Here is a 20,644-nt window from a genome sequence, read left to right as displayed (position 1 = left end):
TGTAATTCAACTATACTTCAATAAAAATAATTAAAAAAGAAAAAAAAAACAAAAAAACACAAAAAACCCAAGGGTTCACATTTTTTTCTTTTGCCCTAAACTGTAACATGACTTGGCATGGTACAGAATTTTATTTAAAACTTTAATGTTTTATTGATCATGGACTAAAAAATTAGATTAGATTAGATTAGATTAAAATACTGCATTAAAACATTTTCATAATTGCTAAATTTTTTGGTGTCCCCTTAAATTTTTCACTCCCCTCCCTGTAGTACTGGCATTTAGAAGTTGCTATCCTTGGATGACCTCCCATCCCAACATGCTGCCGCTGCTGCTGCTTAGTCGCTTCAGTCGTGTCCAACTCTGTGCGACCAAATAGATGGCAGCCCACCAGGCTCCCCCGTCCCTGGGATTCTCCAGGCAAGAACACTGGAGTGGGTTGCCATTTCCTTCTCCAATGCATGAAAGTGAAAAGAGAAAGTGAAGTCGCTCAGTCGTGTTCGACTCTTAAATGATGCTAAAAAGAATTTTCATGATTCTGAGTTTCAGGAAAAGTTTCAATACTTCACAATACTTGTGTTTTAAACTTTTAGAGCACTGCTGGAGGATTTCTTTTTCCCCTCACTCCCATTTCCACCCCCTTCCCCACTATTTCCCCAAGCCTAGAAATAGGCAGGAAAGAAATATTTCTTTCTCTTTCATATTTCTACTCCAGCTTTCCCCACCTCTCTGTGACCTTGGTGCTTCTCCCCCACATCATCTGTTTTTGTCATCTCCTTACCTGCTATTCACTGAAGGAAAAAGTTCCCTGCCTCTACAAGACCCCAGCAAAGAGATAAGTGAAAACTGACTGATGGAACTGCTTTCTGGGGCACTTGGCTGGGGAGAATCTACAGTTTCAGCCTTTTCAAGCAGGAGCAAATAGCCATTTAAATAGCTTTTCCCGCATGACAGCCCTGCCAAGAGCAGAATCCCTAGCCCCAGAGGGGCCTCGTAACCCACCCCAGAGAAAATGCATGTATTTTTCAGGCACTTGATACACTTGAGGAAAACCTCTTGAGTGTAACGTTTTTGCACAGACATTAACCACAGCTTTCCTGCTGTGAATTACACCCTTGGGAGGGGGAAGAGATGGAAGTGACATAACTGAGTATCAACACAGGACTGCACAGGCAGGACTCATTACACATACCATCTGATACCCTTACTTTAGCATCTCATTACTTACATTCTGCATTTAAAGAAAAAAATCATTTACAGAAAGAAGTAAGCACTAGTAAATATTATTTCAATGATTTCTGCTGCTGCTGCTGCTAAGTCGCTTCAGTTGTGTCTGACTCTGTGCGACCCCATAGACAGCAGCCCACCAGGTTCCCCCGTCCCTGGGATTCTCCAGGCAAGAACACTGGAGTGGGTTGCCATTTCCTTCTCCAATGCATGAAGGTGAAAAGTAAAAGTGAAGTTGATGATTTCAGGAGGGATTAAAAGGAACAAAAAAGACCAAAACAAACTGCAAAAACAAGCCTTCAATAAATAGAATTTTTTGGCATGTTCAGAAATAATGACAACTGTCATTTTTGAGCAGCTCCTATGTACTGTATTTTATGGCTTAATTAATTCAAACATTTGTGGCTATTTTCACTGACAAATTTATTTAAATAATTATGGTGAGTATGTACTATGTTATGACCTGTTCTGACAGTGACATCTAATAATGGGAGAAGCAGATACATTACATTTACTTAAACCAATTTCTTATTCTTATTTCAACATGCCTTAGTTGTGGCATGCAGGATCTTTGCTCTTCCTTGCGTCACACAGGATCTTCTCATTGCTTATGTGGGATCTTTAGTTGAAGTAGGCTGGATCTAGTTCCCTGACCAGGGATTGAACCTTGGCCCCCTACATTGGGAATGTAGAGTCTTAGCCACTGGACCATCAGAGAGAGCGAAAAGTGGTAGTCACTCAGTCACGTCCAGTTCTTTGCAACCCCATGGACTGTAGCCCACCAGACTCTTCTGTCCATGGAATTCTCCAAGCAAGGATACTGGAGTGGGTTGCCATGTCCTCCTCCAGGGGATCTTCCTGACCCAGGATCGAACCCAGGTTTCCTGCATTGCATGGGGATTCTTTGCTGTCTGAGCCACCAGGGAAGTCCCTACTTAAACTATTTTGTTTTAATCACAGCTTTCCTGCTGTGAATTACAGCAGGAAAACTATTTTGTATTAAATATTTTAAGCTGGGGAGACTAGCCTGGAATATCCAGGTGGACTTGAGGTAATAACAAAGGTTTTTATAAGAAGGAGGCACGAAGCTCAGAGTTGGAGTAGGACACACAACTATGGAAGGAGAGATTGGAGATCCGTAAGGAAGGGGACGCAATGTAAGGAATGCAGACAAGCTCTAGAAACTGGAAAAGGCAAGGAAACAGATTTTCCCTAGAGCCTCCAGAAAGAATACAGCTCTGCTGCAACCTTGATTTTTAGCCCCACAACATTTATTTTAGACCTTGACCTCCAAACTGTAAGATAATACATTTGTGGTATTTTAAGCCACTGAGTTTATACTAATTTATGGTAATTTGTTAAGCAGTACAAAAATACTAGTTGAGAACTCACCCACAAGGCAGTGTGAGTAAAGGTTACTCCACTGGTGCCCAAATGCCTTTTCTGCTGTTGGCAAATAGCTATGCTGCTTTTGGCACCTAAAGCTAAGATCTCTTTTTAATCATCTCTTTTTTTAAAAAATCTCAGTTTTATTTATTTATTTTACTTTACAATATTGTATTGGTTTTGCCATACATTGACATGAATCTGCCATGGGTGTTCATGTGTTCCCCATCCTGAACGCCCCCTCCTCCCTCCCTCCCCATCCCATCCTTCTGGGTCATCCCAGTGTACCAGCCCTGAGCACCCTGTATCATGCATCCAACCTGGACTGACGATTCATTTCAAATGTGATAATTTACATGTTTCAATGCCATTCTCCTATATCATCCCACCCTAGCTCTCTCCCACAGAGTCCAAAATACTGTTCTATACATCTGTGTCTCTTTTGCTGCCTCTCATACAGGGTTATCATTACCATCTTTCTAAATTCCATATATATGTGTTAGTGTACTGTATTGGTGTTTTTCTTTCTGGCTTACTTCGCTCTGTATAATAAGCTCCAGTTTCATCCACCTCATTAGAATTGATTCAAATGTATTCTTTTTAATGGCTGTGTATATGTGTATACACATATACACATATATGTGTATACACATATACACATATATGTGTATACACATATATGTGTATACACATATACACATATATGTGTATACACATTGTGTATATGTACCACAGCTTTCTTTTCCATTCTACTTGGAGGATTCTATTTGGAGATGAGGCTAAAACTGCCAAGAAAAAAATCGATTATATGAATTATTTAAAATGTAACATTTGCTAATAAATACATAGTTTAGAAAAGATATTTCATATTTAATTATATAATTTAATACACAAAATAACACTATATAATTTATTTATAATTATCATTCTAATTTAAAAGATAGTGAAGTCATACTGAAGTCACTCAGTTGTGTCCGACTCTTTGCGACCCCATGGACAGTAGCCAATCAGGCTCCTCCGTCCATGGGATTTTCCAGGCAAGAGTACTGGAGTGGGGTGCCATTTCCTTCTCCAGGGGATCTTCCTGACCCAGGGATCGAACCTGGGTCTCCTGCATTGTAGGCAGACTCTTTACAGTCTGAGCCACCAGGGAAGTCACCATTTAACAGAAGAGGAAACCGAAGTCCCAGTGTGTTAAAGTAATTAATTCAAATTTATGCAGCTGGTAAATTATGGCATGTAACCTTAACCTTAAATACTTTTTCCAGTCAATTATTGTTCCTCATCACGTTTGAAGGAGTGCATACTTCAGAGGTATAACAACAAATATAAATAATACAATTTTCATTTTTGCTATCACTTTCTGCTGCTGGTGCTCCTAAGTCACTTCAGTCGTGTCCGACTCTGTGCGACCCCATAGATGGCAGCCCACCAGGCTCCCCCATCCCTGGGATTCTCCAGGCAAGCACCCTGGAGTGGGTTGCCATTTCCTTCTCCAATGCAGGAAAGTGAAAAGTGAAAGTGAAGTTGCTCAGTCGTGTCCAACTCTTAGCGATCCATGGACTGCAGCCCACCAGGCCCCTCGGTCCATGGGATTTTCCAGGCAAGAATACTGGAGTGGGGTGCCATTGCCTTCTCCTATCACTTTCTACATGAGTTCATACTGAAAGTATAACCATTTTGGAATCTGACTGATTGATATTTAAATCTTAACTCTGTCATCACTAGTTAGTGACTTTGGGTATATACTTGTCTCATCAATAAAATGTGTATAATAATATAATAATATTGTGAAAATGACTTGAGACAAAGTCTGTACAACACAACATTGTGTTTGTCATATGGATAATGCTTAATGAATGGGAGACTTATTTGGATAGAACTTGGCAAAAACTAATATTTTTGAAATTACATTTGGAGTATTTAAAATATTCTAGTTGTGGATTAAATAAAAGTTTCTTATATTCTATGTATATTATATATAGTATATGAAGTACTTGGTATGGTCTGATACAGAATAAAACTATGGAAAATGTTAATTGTTCTTATTGCTAGTTTGAAAATGACAACAGCTGATTTGTTCGGTTTCTTCACCCCATTCTTTTTTCTCCTTCTCCTGGTAGAAAGGAACTTTTTAAAAATGCAACATGCATACACTTATGCCATGAGGAATTGTCAGAATGAGTAAGAAAGTGTTGTTCATCCTGTAGCTACTTGCCCAAGTTCACTATTCATTTTAAGAATCTACTCATTCTGTCTAATTATTGAGCCAGGTAGAATAAAATTGAGGACTTGGGCTGGTGCTCTTCCTGGATATCATGTCGCAAATAAATGCAAAAGACACAGTTCATGTCACAGTCCAAGTAGAGCTGGACATAAAATTCTACCCCTAGAATATTTCACAGGCACACTGCAGACAATTCCTGAAGAAAAGACACTGTGATCCTATCCTTCCTCAATCTTCTTTATTCCCTCTGCTTTCTCCAAACAGGTGTGCTAACAATACTTATTTTTTGAGTGGAACAGGCTATAACAAGAAAGATTACAAGACCTTGATGTGTTCCCTCTGTGGGGTAATCTTTCACTGATTTTTGAAAGGAATCCAGGGTTTTAGTGACTAGAGTTTTGAGATGCAATTATGTGCACTATTTAAGTAGGGAGAGAGGCTTCTAGGAGGCTGAGGCTCAGCCACACAGAATTCATCAGCAGTGGCATTGTCTTCCCAGTTCATCTGCTTCTCTTTCTATGTGTGACTTCGTGGATAATGGGTTTAGAGGAAAAGAGTCTGTATATGTGTCCAAAGGGGCATCAGTCACCTCATTCCCCTTGTTATTACTACTTTCAACACTAGGCAGATTCAACTACAGAACCAGCATTCACAGCACAGTTGGCATGCCAAAGAGAAGAGCAGCATAAATTTATCATGCCCTTTGGATAAGGGACCCCTCCGGGCTTAAGACTTTTGAAGGGTTAAGAAGATAAGAGTCATCCTTAATACTAGGATCAGTTCAATTCAGTTCAGTTCAGTCACTCAGTTGTGTCTGACTCTTTGCAACCCCATGAATTGCAGCACGCCAGGCCTCCCTGTCCATCACCATCTCCCAGAGTCCACTCAGACTCACATCCATCGAGTCGGTGATGCCGTCCAGCCATCTCATCCTCGGTCATCCCCTTCTTCTCCTGCCCCCAATCCCTCCCAGCATCAGAGTCTTTTCCAATGAGTCAACTCTTCGGATGAGGTGGCCAAAGTACTGGAGCTTCAGCTTTAGCATCATTTCTTCCAAAGAAATCCCAGGGTAATAGTAGATATTTTTTTCAGCAAGTTCAATGTGATTTAATTCAATAAAATGATTAAGTATTTTGTTGACCCCTGCCCCCATTAATGGCAACCCACTCCAGTACTCTTGCCTGGAAAATCCCATGGATGGAGGAGCCTGGTAGGCTGCAGTCTGTGGGGTCTCGAAGGGTTGGACATGACTGAACGACTTCACTTTCACTTTTCACTTTCATGCATTGGAGAAGGAAATGGCAACCCACTCCATTGTTCTTGCCTGGAGAATCCCAGGGACAGAGGAGTCTGGTGGGGTGCTGTCTGTGGGGTCGCACAGAGTTGGGCACGACTGAAGCGACTTAGCAGCAGCAACAGCAGCCCCTATTAAGTAAACAAGGAATTCAATGTATGCATGTTGCTAAGTCTCTTTGCAACCCCATGGACTGCCAGGCTCCTCTGTTCATGGATTTCCCAGGCAAGAATACTGGAGTGGGTGGTCATTCCTTCTCTAGGGGATCTTCCCTACCTACAGATCGAACCCATGTCTCCTGCTTGGCAGGTGGATTCTTTACCACTGTGCAATCTGGGAAGCCCAAGGATTCAATACGTGAGCAACTGTTGACTGAGTGGATGATTGAATACAGCCAGGAGACCAGACCACAGCTATGTGCTTTTACCTGTGTCTCTGTATTTGCTCTGGTCTTACCTAATGCATGAGTTGACCATCAAGCTGCAAGGCAGAGATTTATTTCTTGCTGTGATTTAAAAATATTTTTCTATTAGTGCATCTGTGAAAGTAAAGGGCTTTTCTGAATTCCTGTGAAACAGCTATTGGGTCAGAAGTCTGTTAAAGAACAATGCCTGCTAGTGTGAATGAGGGAAATGTGATGCTGAATGTATATAACTGAGAAGAAATATTATGCATCTGTGGGCCTTTCTGAAAAGTTTCTGATCCGGATTTTAGGTTCATGAATGCATGTATATTTCTGAAGACTTCTCTCTTGCTTTATATTTCACTAGGATGAATTTGCAAAAAAAGAAAGTGTTTCTGGGTGTCTGCTAGTATATTCTTTTTTTCTGCTAGTGTGTTCTTAAAATAAGTATCTTTGAAATAATACAAATATCAAATTTTAACTTTTTTTGAAATCCTTGGATCCAGAATTGAGTTACACATGCTAGATTATCATGTGTAAGAAGATTATCATCTTCTTCAAGAGATGGGAATACCAGACCACCTGACCTGCCTCTCGAGAAATTTGTATGCAGATCAGGAAGCAACAGTTAGAACTGGACATGGAACAACAGACTGGTTCCAAAGAGGAAAAGGAGTACGTCAAGGCTGTTGTCACCCTGCTTATTTAACTTCTATGCAGAGTACATCATGAGAAACACGGGGCTGGAAGAAGCACAAGCTGGAATCAAGATTGCCTGGAGAAATATCAATAACCTCAGATATGCTCATGACACCACCCTTACGGCAGAAAGTAAAGAGGAACTAAAAAGCCTCTTGATGAAAGTGAAAGTGGAGAGTGAAAATGTTGGCTTAAAGCTCAACATTCAGAAAACGAAGATCACAGAATCTGGTCCTATCAGTTTATGGGAAATAGATGGGGAAACTGTGGTAACAATGTCAGACTTTATTTTTTGGGGCTCCAAAATTACTGCAGATGGTGACTGCAGCCATGAAATTAAAAGACACTTGCTCCTTAAAGAAAAGTTATGACCAACCTAGATAGCATATTGAAAAACAGAGACATTACTTTGCCAACAAAGGTTTGTCTAGTCAAGGCTATGGTTTTTCCTGTGGTCATGTATGGATGTGAGAGTTGGACTATGAAGAAGGCTGAGCATCGACGAATTGATGATTTTGAACTGTAGTGTTGGAGAAGACTCTTGAGAATCCCTTGGACTGCAAGGAGATCGAACCAGTCCATTCTGAAGGAGATCAACCCTGGGATTTCTTTGGAAGTAATAATGGTAAAGCTGAAGCTCCAGTACTTTGGCCACCTCATGCGAAGAGTTGACTCATTGGAAAAGCCTCTGATGCTAGGAGGGATTGGGGGCAGGAGGAGAAGGGGATGACAGAGGATGAGATGGCTGGATGGCATCACCGACTCGATGGACGTGAGTCTGAGTGAAGTCTGGGAGATGGTGATGGACAGGGAGGCCTGGTGTGTTGCGATTCATGGGGTCACAAAGAGTCAGACACGACCGAGCGACTGAACTGAACTGAAAGCAAAGGAAGAAGTAGAGTCCCTGAGACATACAGTAACACGATGAAATGAGTATTAGGGGCACAGGCCACATGCCTTGGGCAAGGCTTCTCCAATGGGTAGCTAGAGAATAGCCTGCAATATTATAACATGTGGTGTTGTAATGACATATGTATCAAATTCAATCACAGAGAAGATCATAGATATGGTCTGGCATCAGCATACCTCAGTTTCAGCATAGCCACATGCTTAAAGTAGGTCTAAGGGATGATTTGGTTGAGGTAAAACATCAATCAGGAGAACATGGAGCAAAGGGGGTTCACTCCTACAATGCTTTTGTTATTACAGCTGTTCCCAGCTTGACTGCCAATTACTGGAATATGATGAAATGGTGGAGTGGGAAGCATATGGAGACATCCAGTACCAGATGGCACATGGCCAATCCTGACTGACAGAGTATGGATAAAGAAGACCTGGGGGAGCAGAAGCAGTTACAGTAGCTGATTTTATGGATAGCATCTCAGATCAGGTGAGAGTAAGAGGGTCTCCACCATGAAAGCTAGCAGGGTCAGGAAGAAATACATGTTTCACAGAAGTAGTCAGTGCAGGGCACATCAGAGAGGGGGCTGATTTTCACAACAGTCATTGTGTAGCATATACAGGACAGGAAACAGATCCAGACTGGGGAGCCTCCTATCTTGAAAAGACACAAGGAGAGTTGGTGGAGGGCTGGTCGACAATGATGGCATCAGAGGATGACTACTGTTGGAGGAGGAGCCTACCTTCCAAAGAGACTAACTGAGTCACAAACACATTATTTTTGAGAAGTCTGGGAATTATGAGAGCTGAGTGATTAGAAAATGGTCTAGTGCTTTGCTATATAGGATAATTTTAGAACTATATTCATGATTTTTTTTCTTTTATGACCTCTATTTTACTCCATATTTAGAAAGAAATTTCCAAACAAATAGAACTTTCCCAATCCAATGTAAGACAAAAATTTTCTGATGTTTCTTCTTGTACTTTGCTTTACTTTTCACACTTAAGTCTTTAAAGCACCTGAACATTTATTTTTTGTATAAATTATTTAAAAAGCATATTTCTAGTTAGTTAAATTTATTAATCACCCATTTTCCACCTATGATTTCTGTATTAACTTTATCATATAAAAAACTCCTACATTTTTTCACTTTCTTAAGTTTGAAGGGTACTCCATTGATCTGTCTCTTAAAAGTTAATGAATCACTGCTTTAATCAAAAGATATAATATAATATCTAATAGGACTATCCGTTATTACACTTCCTTTTGAAAATTATCCTGGGTTTAATTTTTTTCTAATTTTTTTTTTGCTTTTTCATATATAAAATTTATTTTTTTTTAATTTTTTAATTTTTTTTAAATTTAAAAATCTTTAATTCTTACATGCGTTCCCAAACATGAACCCCCCTCCCACCTCCCTCCCCATAACATCTCTCTGGATCATCCCCATGCACCAGTCCCAAACATGCTGTATCCTGCGTCAGACATAGACTGATGATTCAATTCTTACATGATAGTATACATGTTAGAATGCCATTCTCCCAAATCATCCCACCCTCTCCCTCTCCCTCTGAGTCCAAAAGTCCGTTATACACATCTGTGTCTTTTTTCCTGTCTTGCATACAGGGTTGTCATTGCCATCTTCCTAAATTCCATATATATGTGTTAGTATACTGTATTGGTGTTTTTCTTTCTGGCTTACTTCACTCTATATAATCGGCTCCAGTTTCATCCATCTCATCAGAACTGATTCAAATGAATTCTTTTTAATGGCTGAGTAATACTCCATTGTGTATATGTACCACAGCTTTCTTATCCATTCATCTGCTGATGGACATCTAGGTTGTTTCCATGTCCTGGCTATTATAAACAGTGCTGCGATGAACATTGGGATACATGCGTCTCTTTCAATTCTGGTTTCCTCGGTGTGTATGCCCAGAAGTGGGATTGCTGGGTCATAAGGTAGTTCTATTTGCAATTTTTAAGGAATCTCCACACTGTTCTCCATAGTGGCTGTACTAGTTTGCATTCCCACCAACAGTGTAGGAGGGTTCCCTTTTCTCCACACCCTCTCCAGCATTTACTGCTTGCAGATTTTTGGATCGCAGACACTCTGACTCGTGTGAAGTGGTACCTCATTGTGGTTTTGATTTGCATTTCTCTAATAATGAGTGATGTTGAGCATCTTTTCATGTGTTTGTTAGCCATCCGTATTTCTTTGGAGAAATGTCTGTTTAGTTCTTTGGCCCATTTTTTGATTGGGTCGTTTATTTTTCTGGAATTGAGCTGCATAAGTTGCTTGTATATTTTTGAGATTAGTTGTTTGTCAGTTGCTTCATTTGCTATTATTTTCTCCCATTCAGAAGGCTGTCTTTTCACCTTGCTTATAGTTTCCTTTGTTGTGCAGAAGCTTTTAATTTTAATTAGATCCCATTTGTTTATTTTTGCTTTTATTTCCAGAATTCTGGGAGGTGGATCATAGAGGATCCTGCTGTGATTTATGTCTGAGAGTGTTTTGCCTATGTTCTCCTCTAGGAGTTTTATAGTTTCTGATCTTACATTTAGATCTTTAATCCATTTTGAGTTTACTTTTGTGTGCGGTGTTAGAAAGTGATCTAGTTTCATTCTTTTACAAGTGGTTGACCAGTTTTCCCAGCACCACTTGTTAAAGAGATTGTCTTTACTCCATTGTATATTCTTGCCTCCTTTGTCAAAGATAAGGTGTCCATATGTGTGTGGATTTATCTCTGGGCTTTCTATTTTGTTCCATTGATCTATATGTCTGTCTTTGTGCCAGTACCATACTGTCTTGATGACTGTGGCTTTGTAGTAGAGCCTGAAGTCAGGCAAGTTGATTCCTCCAGTTCCATTCTTCTTTGTCAAGATTGCTTTGGCTATTCGAGGTTTTTTGTATTTCCATACAAATCTTGAAATTATTTGTTCTAGTTCTGTGAAAAATGTGGCTGGTAGCTTGACAGGGATTGCATTGAATTTGTAAATTGCTTTGGGTAGTATACTCATTTTCATTATATTGATTCTTCCGATCCATGAACATGGTATATTTCTCCATCTGTTAGTGTCCTCTTTGATTTCTTTCATCAGTGTTTTATAGTTTTCTATATATAGGTCTTTAGTTTCTTTGGGTAGATATATTCTTAAGTATTTTATTCTTTTCATTGCAATGGTGAATGGAATTGTTTCCTTAATTTCTTTTTCTACTTTCTCATTATTCGTGAATAGGAATGCAAGGGATTTCTGTGTTGATTTTATATCCTGCAACTTTACTATATTCATTGATGAGCTCTAGTAATTTTCTGGTGGAGTCTTTAGGGTTTTCCATGTAGAGGATCATGTCATCTGCAAACAGTGAGAGTTTTACTTCTTCTTTCCAATTTGGATTCCTTTTATTTCTTTTTCTGCTCTGATTGCTGTGGCCAAAACTTCCAGAACTATGTTGAATAGTAGCGGTGAAAGTGGACACCCTTGTCTTGTTCCTGACTTTAGGGAAATGCTTTCAATTTTTCACCATTGAGGATAATGTTTGCTGTGGGTTTGTCATAGATAGCTTTTATTATGTTGAGGTATGTTCCTTCTATTCCTGCTTTCTGGAGAGTTTTTATCATAAATGGATGTTGAATTTTGTCAAAGGCCTTCTCTGCATCTATTGAGATAATCATATGGTTTTTATTTTTCAATTTGTTAATGTGGTGAATTACATTGATTGATTTGCGGATATTGAAGAATCCTTGCATCCCTGGGATAAAGCCCACTTGGTCATGGTGCATGATCTTTTTAATGTGTTGTTGGATCCTGATTGCTAGAATTTTGTTGAGGATTTTTGCATCTATGTTCATCAGTGATATTGGCCTGTAGTTTTCTTTCTTTGTGACATCTTTGTCAGGTTTTGGTATTAGGGTGATGGTGGCCTCATAGAATGAGTTTGGAAGTTTACCTTCCTCTGCAATTTTCTGGAAGAGTTTGAGGAGGATAGGTGTTAGCTCTTCTCGAAATTTTTGGTAGAATTCAGCTGTGAAGCCATCTGGACCTGGGCTTTTGTTTGCTGGAAGATTTCTGATTACAGTTTCAATTTCCGTGCTTGTGATGGGTCTGTTAAGATTTTCTATTTCTTCCTGGTTCAGTTTTGGAAAATTGTACTTTTCTAAGAATTTGTCCATTTCTTCCACGTTGTCCATTTTATTGGCATACAACTGCTGATAGTAGTCTCTTATGATCCTTTGTATTTCTGTGTTGTCTGTTGTGATCTCTCCATTTTCATTTCTAATTTTATTGATTTGATTTTTCTCTCTTTGCTTCTTGATGAGTCTGGCTAAAAAGAAAGAAACAAAAATTCTAGTTCATATAAAAGAAAATAGATTAGCTTTCTTAATAAGTAAATTATTTTCCTATAAATCAATAAGAACCAATAACAGCAACCCAAGTTAAAATGGGCAAAAGACTTAGGTCAGTGAAATGTAAAATAAATGGTCCTTAAGAATGTGCAAATATGCTCAAACTCATTCATAATATGATGAATATGTTAAAACTAAATTGTTTTTCTATTAGCAAATATTAAAATATTTGCAAACACATTATGTTGGTGAGGATATAGAAGATAGGCACTTTTGTATATTTTCCTGGGAATCTAAAATGGTACTATATTTATAGAAATGATTTGGCAGTATCTATGAAAATTTTATGTAAAAGCAGCAATTCCACTTCTAGGAATTTGTTCTATGTGCATACTTGCATAAATATGTGCATATATTCATTGCCACATTGTCTGTAATAGCGCAACATTAAAAAAAAATCCTAAATAGTAGGATTGATTAAATAGGTTATGGAATGTCTATGTAATGGTAGTGACTGCTTTAAATAAAGAAGAAGAGGGAATTCATCAAATATGGATTTAGAAAAATCTTCAGAATATATGCTAAGTTCAAAAGAAAAGTACAGAAAGGAATATTGTACATTTGCTAAAAAAGGGGGAAAATACACATGTTCACTAGGGTAATGCAAAGAATGTCTGCACAAAGATTTGAGAATTTGACTCTGGTGGTGACTCCTGGAAATGGAAATGTAGTTGCTGGGAGATTTGGTTGAAGGGGTATTTGCATTTGTATTTAATACCTTCTTGTACTTTTGCTATCATGGTGTATATCTGTTCAAAAAATATATTTCTTTTAAACATTTTTTTTTAAAAAGAAAATGGTCTAAACAGGAAATCGCTTATCATATGTTAATAAATACACATATTTTTCCTAAATTAAACCTTAAAATGAGCTATATTTTCTCCTGATGGTATGTTTATAAATCACAAGCCCAAATTTATGGAATGAAGAATAAACATTTAAAACTTTGTCTCCAAATGGAAATGAGTCACAGTAAACATTACATCAACCCCTGTCCTTTTTTTCCACATAAAAGTCAATTTTGTCTTAAGAAACAAATTACTTTTTCATCATGCCTGTGGGTGTATTATTGTTGCTGTTCTGTCGCTATGTCATGTTCGACTCTTTGCAACCCCATGGACTGAAGCATGCCATACTTCCCTTGTCCTTCAATGTCTTCCGGAGTTTGCTCAAACTCATGTCCATTGAATCAATGATGCCATCCAACCATCTCATCCTCTGTCATCCCTGTCTCCTCCCACTCTCAATCTTTCCCAGCACCAGGGTCTTTTTCAATGAGTCAGCTCTTCACATGGATGTATCTAACCACTCTTTTATACAAATTAGATGGAAATAAGTTAGAAAAGCCATGAAAATGGGAAGGAAAGAGAAAGAGAAATGCCTAACGCAACCATCATCTTGCCATCCTATCCTTGTGCTCTGTGTAATTCTTTATAGCCTGCTGAGGTTGTTTTCATGCTTTTGCCTTCATCTGGGGCCAGCATTACCTGTTAGGGCTTCCTTTTTTCCCTCAGATCCCAGTTCCTCTAGGAGCCCCAAATTCCCACCCTGAATTTGCTTAGGATCTTTGGTTAAACACAGAGATCTCTTGGAGGATCTCTGTCCTGCAAGCTAAAAACCTGAAGTCCTAGGTCAGATCGAGCCTGTATTTGGCTCTGCAGCCTTGTTTCAGCCTTGTTTGCTGCTGCTCCTATATCTTTCATTGCAAAGGTTTATCACCTTTAAAAATGCCGATTCCTCGACTTTGACTTTCCTTCCCATTTGTAGCCCTTTGATGTATTAAAACTACCCAATTAAAGCCACAGATTAATCATCATTTACTTGGTGATATCTCTTCTGATGCTTTTCCTGCTCCCTACCAAGTCTCCCCTACCAATGGGGGAATTCATAAAGACACAAACTCCCTTGTGTATTTATGTTTCCATAAATACAAACTTGTTTCTTTGGAAATAGGCAGGTCTAATGGCAACCCACTCGGTATTCTTGCCTGGAGAATTCCATGGACAGGGGAGCCTGGCAAGCTACAGTCCATGGAGTCACAAAGAGTTGGACATGACTAAGTGACTAAGCAACAATAAATTAGTGATTGTTGTTTTATTTGGAGAGCTGAGAAGAAAGTCACTGAAGAGCTGGTCCTTGAAAGAATAGAGATGTCCCCAGTCATACCCCAGGACCAGATCAGAGCTGAGCTGGTTTTGGGGTCTCCTGACTCTGTGTAGTAGTTCTCCCATTCTTTTGCTACTTTTAGGGAAATCTTGGGCCTAATTTCTGGGAACCTGTGGGAAAGGGATGAAGCTTCAGGGCTAGTATCTTCCATAATTTCTGCTTGCTACTGCTGCTGCTACTGCTAAGTCACTTCAGTCATGTCCGACTCTGTGCGACCCCACAGACAGCACCCCACCAGGCACTCCCATCCCTGGGATTTTCCAGGTAAGAACCCTGGAGTGGATTGCCATCTCCTTCTCCAATGCAGAAAAGTGAAAAGTGAAAGTGAAGTTGCTCAGTCGTGTCCGACTCTCAGCGACACCATGGACTGCAGCTTTCCAGGCTCTGCCATCCATGGGATTTTCCAGGCAAGAGTACTGGAGTGGGGTGCCATTGCCATCTCCAATTTCTGCTTAAAGTATCATTATTAACAGTGAATCAATAAACCAATAATGCAGTTCAGGTTCATATGCTTATGTGCTTTATGAAAGTGAGAGATCATAGAAAACCCATAAAATGGACTATTTGTTTTCTTTTAATTCCAAATGAGATCTTTTTAGAACATACTATTGTTATTTGGGCTCCAAAATCTCTGCAGATGGTGATTGCAGCCATGAAATTAAAAGATGCTTACTCCTTGGAAGAAAAGTTATGACCAACCTAGATAACATATTCAAAAGCAGAGATATTACTTTGCCGGCTAAGGTCCGTCTAGTCAAGGCTATGGTTTTTCCAGTAGTCAGGTATGGATGTGAGAGTTGGACTGTGAAGAAGGCTGAGCACTGAAGAATTGATGCTTTTGAACTGTGGTGTTGGAGAAGACTCTTGAGAGTCCCTTGGACTGCAAGGAGATCCAACCAGTCCATTCTGAAGTAGATCAACCCTGGGATTTCTTTGGGAGGAATAATGCTAAAGCTGAAGCTCCAGTACTTTGGCCACCTCATGCGAAGAGCTGACTCATTGGAAAAGACTTTGATGCTGGGAGGGATTGGGGGCAGGAGAAGAAGGGGACGACCGAGGATGAGATGGCTGGATGGCATCACGGACTCGATGGACGTGAGTCTGAGTGAACTCCGGGAGTTGGTGATGGACAGGGAGGCCTGGTGTGCTGTGATTCATGGGATCGCAAAGAGTCGGACATGACTGAGTGACTGAACTGAACTGATTCATCATTCACTTATCTGTTTCTTTAAGCACTTACTCTATTCCAGGGTGCTAAGTGTTGGGCATGCAGCAATGAGAATGGTCTGGTGGCTGCCCTCAAAAATTCTCAATCAGTCAAAAGACCATAAAAAGCATGGCTGTTGAGGATTATTAGTAAGACAGAGGACACATGGAAGAGTAATTATTGAAAAATCGCTGAATGAATGAATGTATAAATGACTCCCTCTTCTATGTGGATTCAAGAAAACTAGCTTCAAAAATAAATGAATTATTTTGTTGATAATTCAAGTCATCACTCCCATTGGTCCAGAGACAATTTCACTACACTGTAGACTTCACTATTCCTTTTCCAGAGCAACATTTACCCTTCTCTCAGTTCATCTCCTCTTCCTGGCTCCTTGCCCACACCTTCCTGCTATAATGGATCCAACAAGTATCACTGCTCTGTTTCCAGAAATAAGAGAACTACTGCTGCAGATCTGGATAACATTCACTGAGACCTTTCTATTCCATTCCAGGAGACAATTAAAACAGGAGACCTGCTGGGGAAGTAGCCTGCCCCTGTTTTATTGTTCAGTCACTGAGTTGTGTCTGACTCTGTGACCCTGTGGACTGCGGCACGGCAGGCTTCCCTCTTCTTCACCATCTCCTGGAGCTTACTCAAATCCATGTCCATTGAAAGAGTGATGCCATCAAACCATCTCATCCTCTGTTGTCCCCTTCTCCTCCTGCCTTCAATCTTTCCCAGCATCAGGGTCTTTTCTAATGAGTAAGTTCTTTGCATCAGGTGGCCAAAGTATTGGAGCTTCAGTTTCAGAGCATCAGTGCTTCTAATGAATATTCAGGGTTGATTTCTTTTAGAATTGTCTGGTTTGATCTCCTTGCAGTCCAAGGAATTCTCAGGAGTCTTCTCCAACACCCCACTGGCCTTGAACATCTTTTAAAACATGAAGTTTACAAAAAAGAAATTGGCACACATTCCTTTTTAAAACTATTCCAAGGGAGCCATGTTGCATGGCGCCAGGGGAATCATTAATACAAATTATCATGTGAATGTCTCCTCAGAGTTGTAGCCATGTAGTGGATTTCTTAGAAAGGATCGATTCCTACCTAGTAGATCTGCCGTTTATTTTCACTCACTCCCTTTCTGCCTCTGCTGTACATTCTGACTCAGAAATACACCCAAGGATCTTACTTAGATTGTTCGGTTTCTGTTTTCTCATCTACAAAATGTAACTGGATAGACACTTGTACATATGCTCATGCAGTGATGCAAATGTCTGTAATAAATACTGGAGCTGGTTTCTGGAGAGCTCCCAGAAATGAGAGATCCTGAATCTTTTCCCTGAGAGGCCACACCTAAGATAGACCCACTGAGAACTGAAACCCAGAGACTGAGACTCTACATTGATCTTGGATGAGGCTGGGGTGGAGGCTGTGGTCTGTGAAGTCAGGCATCAAACCTCCTTGGACCTTTCTCTCCCTCCTTCTCTGGCCCTGGGAGTCCAAGGCTCAGAAGACAGGCTAGGATTAGTCAGTGACTTCAGGGTTAGCTGACCGAGAGTCAACATTAAAATGCACAATCAGATTAATAGGGTGTTCAGGAGTAAGTGAGTGTGATGACAGCAGATTTTACCAGTTGCTGTTAGAGTACACACATGCATGCTAAGTCACTTCATTTGTGTCTGACTCTTTGTGACCCTATGGACTGTAGCCCCCCAGGCTCCTCTGTCCATGCGCCCTCCTCCAGTGGGTCTTCCCTACCCAGGGATTGAACCCACATCTCTTAAGTCTCCTGCTTTGGCAGGCAGATTCTTGACCACCAGAGCCACCTGGGAAGCTGTGAGAGCACAGTAAGTGTTAGTCACTCCCCTGTCTATGGGGATTCTCCAGGCAAGAATACCGGAGTGGGTTGCCATTCTCTTGTCCAGGCTATCTTCTTGACCCAGGGATTGAGCCCAGGTCTCCTGCCTTGCAGGCAGATTCTTTACCATCTGAGCCACCAGTAAGCCTGTGAGAACACAGAGGAGTAGTTTCTAGGATGAGCTCTGAACTACTGATCTCTATAATCGCAGCACTGACATATAAGTGATAAAGAAATGCTTGTTGAATATGAAATGCCATCATACCAATAACCCTGTGTCTGGCTCCACACAGAGCAGACAATACTGATGAAGATTCACCTCTCGAAATTACTCTAGAACTGTATTCTGAGAGCTTGGCTTGGCTCTTAGCAATGTTTAAAAGCCTGGAGAAGCTGACTTACCGGGGCTGCATTTGATAAGCTCTGTCTGGTCTCTCTCGGTCACTTGGGTCATGTTAGAGATGTGTGTTACTTGAGAGAAGAGAGGGGCAGTGATGATTCTGCCTGTCTTACAAAGGGGAAATTGAATTTCTCAATCACAGTATTCATTTGACACTTTTTACAAATTGGCTACAGAAAAGCTTGAATTTAGTTACAAATTTGAACCCATTGGCAGAACAGCTAAGGATACTTCTAATCATGAAGTTCATTCAGAGATGATGCAGTGGTAGAGAATCTGCCAGCCAATGCCAGAGACACAGGAGTTGTAGGTTCAGTCCCTGGATTGGGAACATTCCCTAGAGGATGAAATGGCAACTCAATCCAGTATTCTTGCCTGGAGAATCCCATGGACAGAGAAGCCTGGCAGACTACAGTCCATGGGGTCACAAGTACTACGTTTTTATACTGGAGCTGGAATTGTAGGTATTCAGCATGTTTCTTTTGATTCTCTCCTACTATTCAAATGCTCTGCTGGACAGTTTCTCTTCTTCTCCACTCTGTTCCCATCCTCTTACAGAATGTTTGGTGCAGACAGTTGTTCAATAAATCATTTCTTGAACAGAAATTTTAAAATGTTTCAAATATCTTGCATTTGTTAATTAAAAAGAAGAGAATGAGGGAAATTGTTATTTATATAGTGAACTTATCTCATTTGACCAACAGAAATCTTCAAAATTTCCATGGGGATAAATGAAAGGGGCCTTTAGGACTGGGATCCAGTTTTGGAGGGATGAGGGGATAATATACATGGAAATGCCATCTTGTGGTTCATAGTGAAATTGTTAGGACAATGGTATCACACAGGCAAAAATTCATTCATTCACTCAGTGAGGTTTTTTTGTGTGTATGTGAGCTAGTTTTGGAGATAGAATAGTAAGCAATTATTTTATGCTTTCATGAATTTATATTCAAGTCAGAAGAATAAATAACAAATAAGCAATTTAAATGATTACACATTGGGCTAAGATACATGGAAAATAAAATGTGTTGAAAGAAAATAATAAGGGGCAGCATCTACTTAAGATACACAGGTTAAAAAATAACTCACTGATAAGGTGGTATTAGTTGAAAACTACAGAATGATGAGAAGTAGAAAGTTCTAGAAGCAAACCATGCAGAGAACTGGCATGATTAAAAGCAAAGCCCTAAGAGCAGTAAGAAGTGGACATGTTTGGAAGCAAAAGACTAGAATGGTAGAAGGTGAAGCAAGAGAGAAAGATAACAATATAACAACTGAGGTATGTAGAAAAAATAAAATATACTCCTGAGCAAGAATAGGAAATGAATCATTCATTCATGCAACAGTATGAATGAATCTGAAAAGCTTTATACTAAGTGGGACACCAGAATAAAGTTTTAGCAAGAGAAAAAAATAACTAAACTCAAGTTGTAATGAGATAAAGAACTCATATTAGGATTTACCTGCTTGGAAAGAGGGGAGTGTTTAAATAAAAGACGCAGCAAAAATCTTTATGAAGTGATGGGGGTTTTCTATATCCTAATTGGGCAGGTCACCACACCGACATTCACATGTGTCAGAACTCATTAAACTATGTGTTAAGATATTCCCATTTTACTGTCTCAAGTTATATAACAGTAAAATGATTTTTAAAAGAAAAAGGAAGAGGCTCACAACTATTAACTGATTTCCTGATAAGAGGATAAAAATTCCAGGCAACCCTAAAATTTGGGAATTTTGACAATGGTCCTTCAGAACACACATTTATTTCTGGAGGCACTTTTAGGCTCCAATGGCGGTTTCTTCTCAGAAAAGCAAACATACTCCTGATTTCTCTTTAAACACCTTCATCTGATGTTGATGTTTTTTTTAACATTGGCTTTTAAAACATGAGAGCCTGAATTTTAGAATCTTATTCACCACTGATTGTGACAAGAGAGGTGAGTAAGAATACAAATATAAATGTGATACACGCTTATATTACCTTGACTGTGGTGATGGTATCATGGATGTGTGCATATGCCCAACTTCATCAAAATGTAAGCATTAAATATATGATTAATTAAATGAAATTAATCAAATAAAATTAAATTTTATTAAAATGAAAATTGGAAAAGGTCAGTGTTCATTCCAATCCCTAAGAAAGGCAATGACAAAGAATGTTCAAACTACCTCACAATTGCATTCATCTTACACACTAGCAAAGTAGAGCTCAAAATTCTCCAAGCCAGGCTTCAACAGTATGTGAACTGTGAACTTCCAGATGTTCAAGCTGGATTTAGAAAAGGCAGAGGAATCAGAGATCAAATTGCCAACATCTGTTGGATCATCGGAAACACAAGAGAGTTCCAGAAAAACATCTACTTTTGCTTCATAAACTATGCCAAAACCTTTGACTGTGACTGTGTGGATCACAACAAACTGTGGATAATTCTTAGAGATGGGAATATCAGACCACCTGACCT

The 20,644-nt window shown here is 39.6% G+C and overlaps 1 non-coding gene across 1 annotated transcript; it reads right to left on the bottom strand.

The window, feature by feature from the left end:
* Nucleotides 1–1,872: 1,872 nt before the first annotated feature.
* TRNAG-CCC (transfer RNA glycine (anticodon CCC)) lies at nt 1,873–1,945 on the bottom strand. The gene has a single exon. It is a non-coding gene; the product is annotated as a tRNA-Gly (tRNA).
* Between the last annotated feature and the right edge of the window lie 18,699 nt (nt 1,946–20,644).

The sequence above is a fragment of the Ovis aries genome, chromosome 15 (assembly GCF_016772045.2).
Source record: "Ovis aries strain OAR_USU_Benz2616 breed Rambouillet chromosome 15, ARS-UI_Ramb_v3.0, whole genome shotgun sequence".
NCBI classification, from domain to species: Eukaryota; Metazoa; Chordata; class Mammalia; order Artiodactyla; family Bovidae; genus Ovis; species Ovis aries.
The sequence above is the reverse complement of the archived record's forward strand: the minus strand, read 5'-3'. Positions and strand labels throughout refer to the sequence as shown.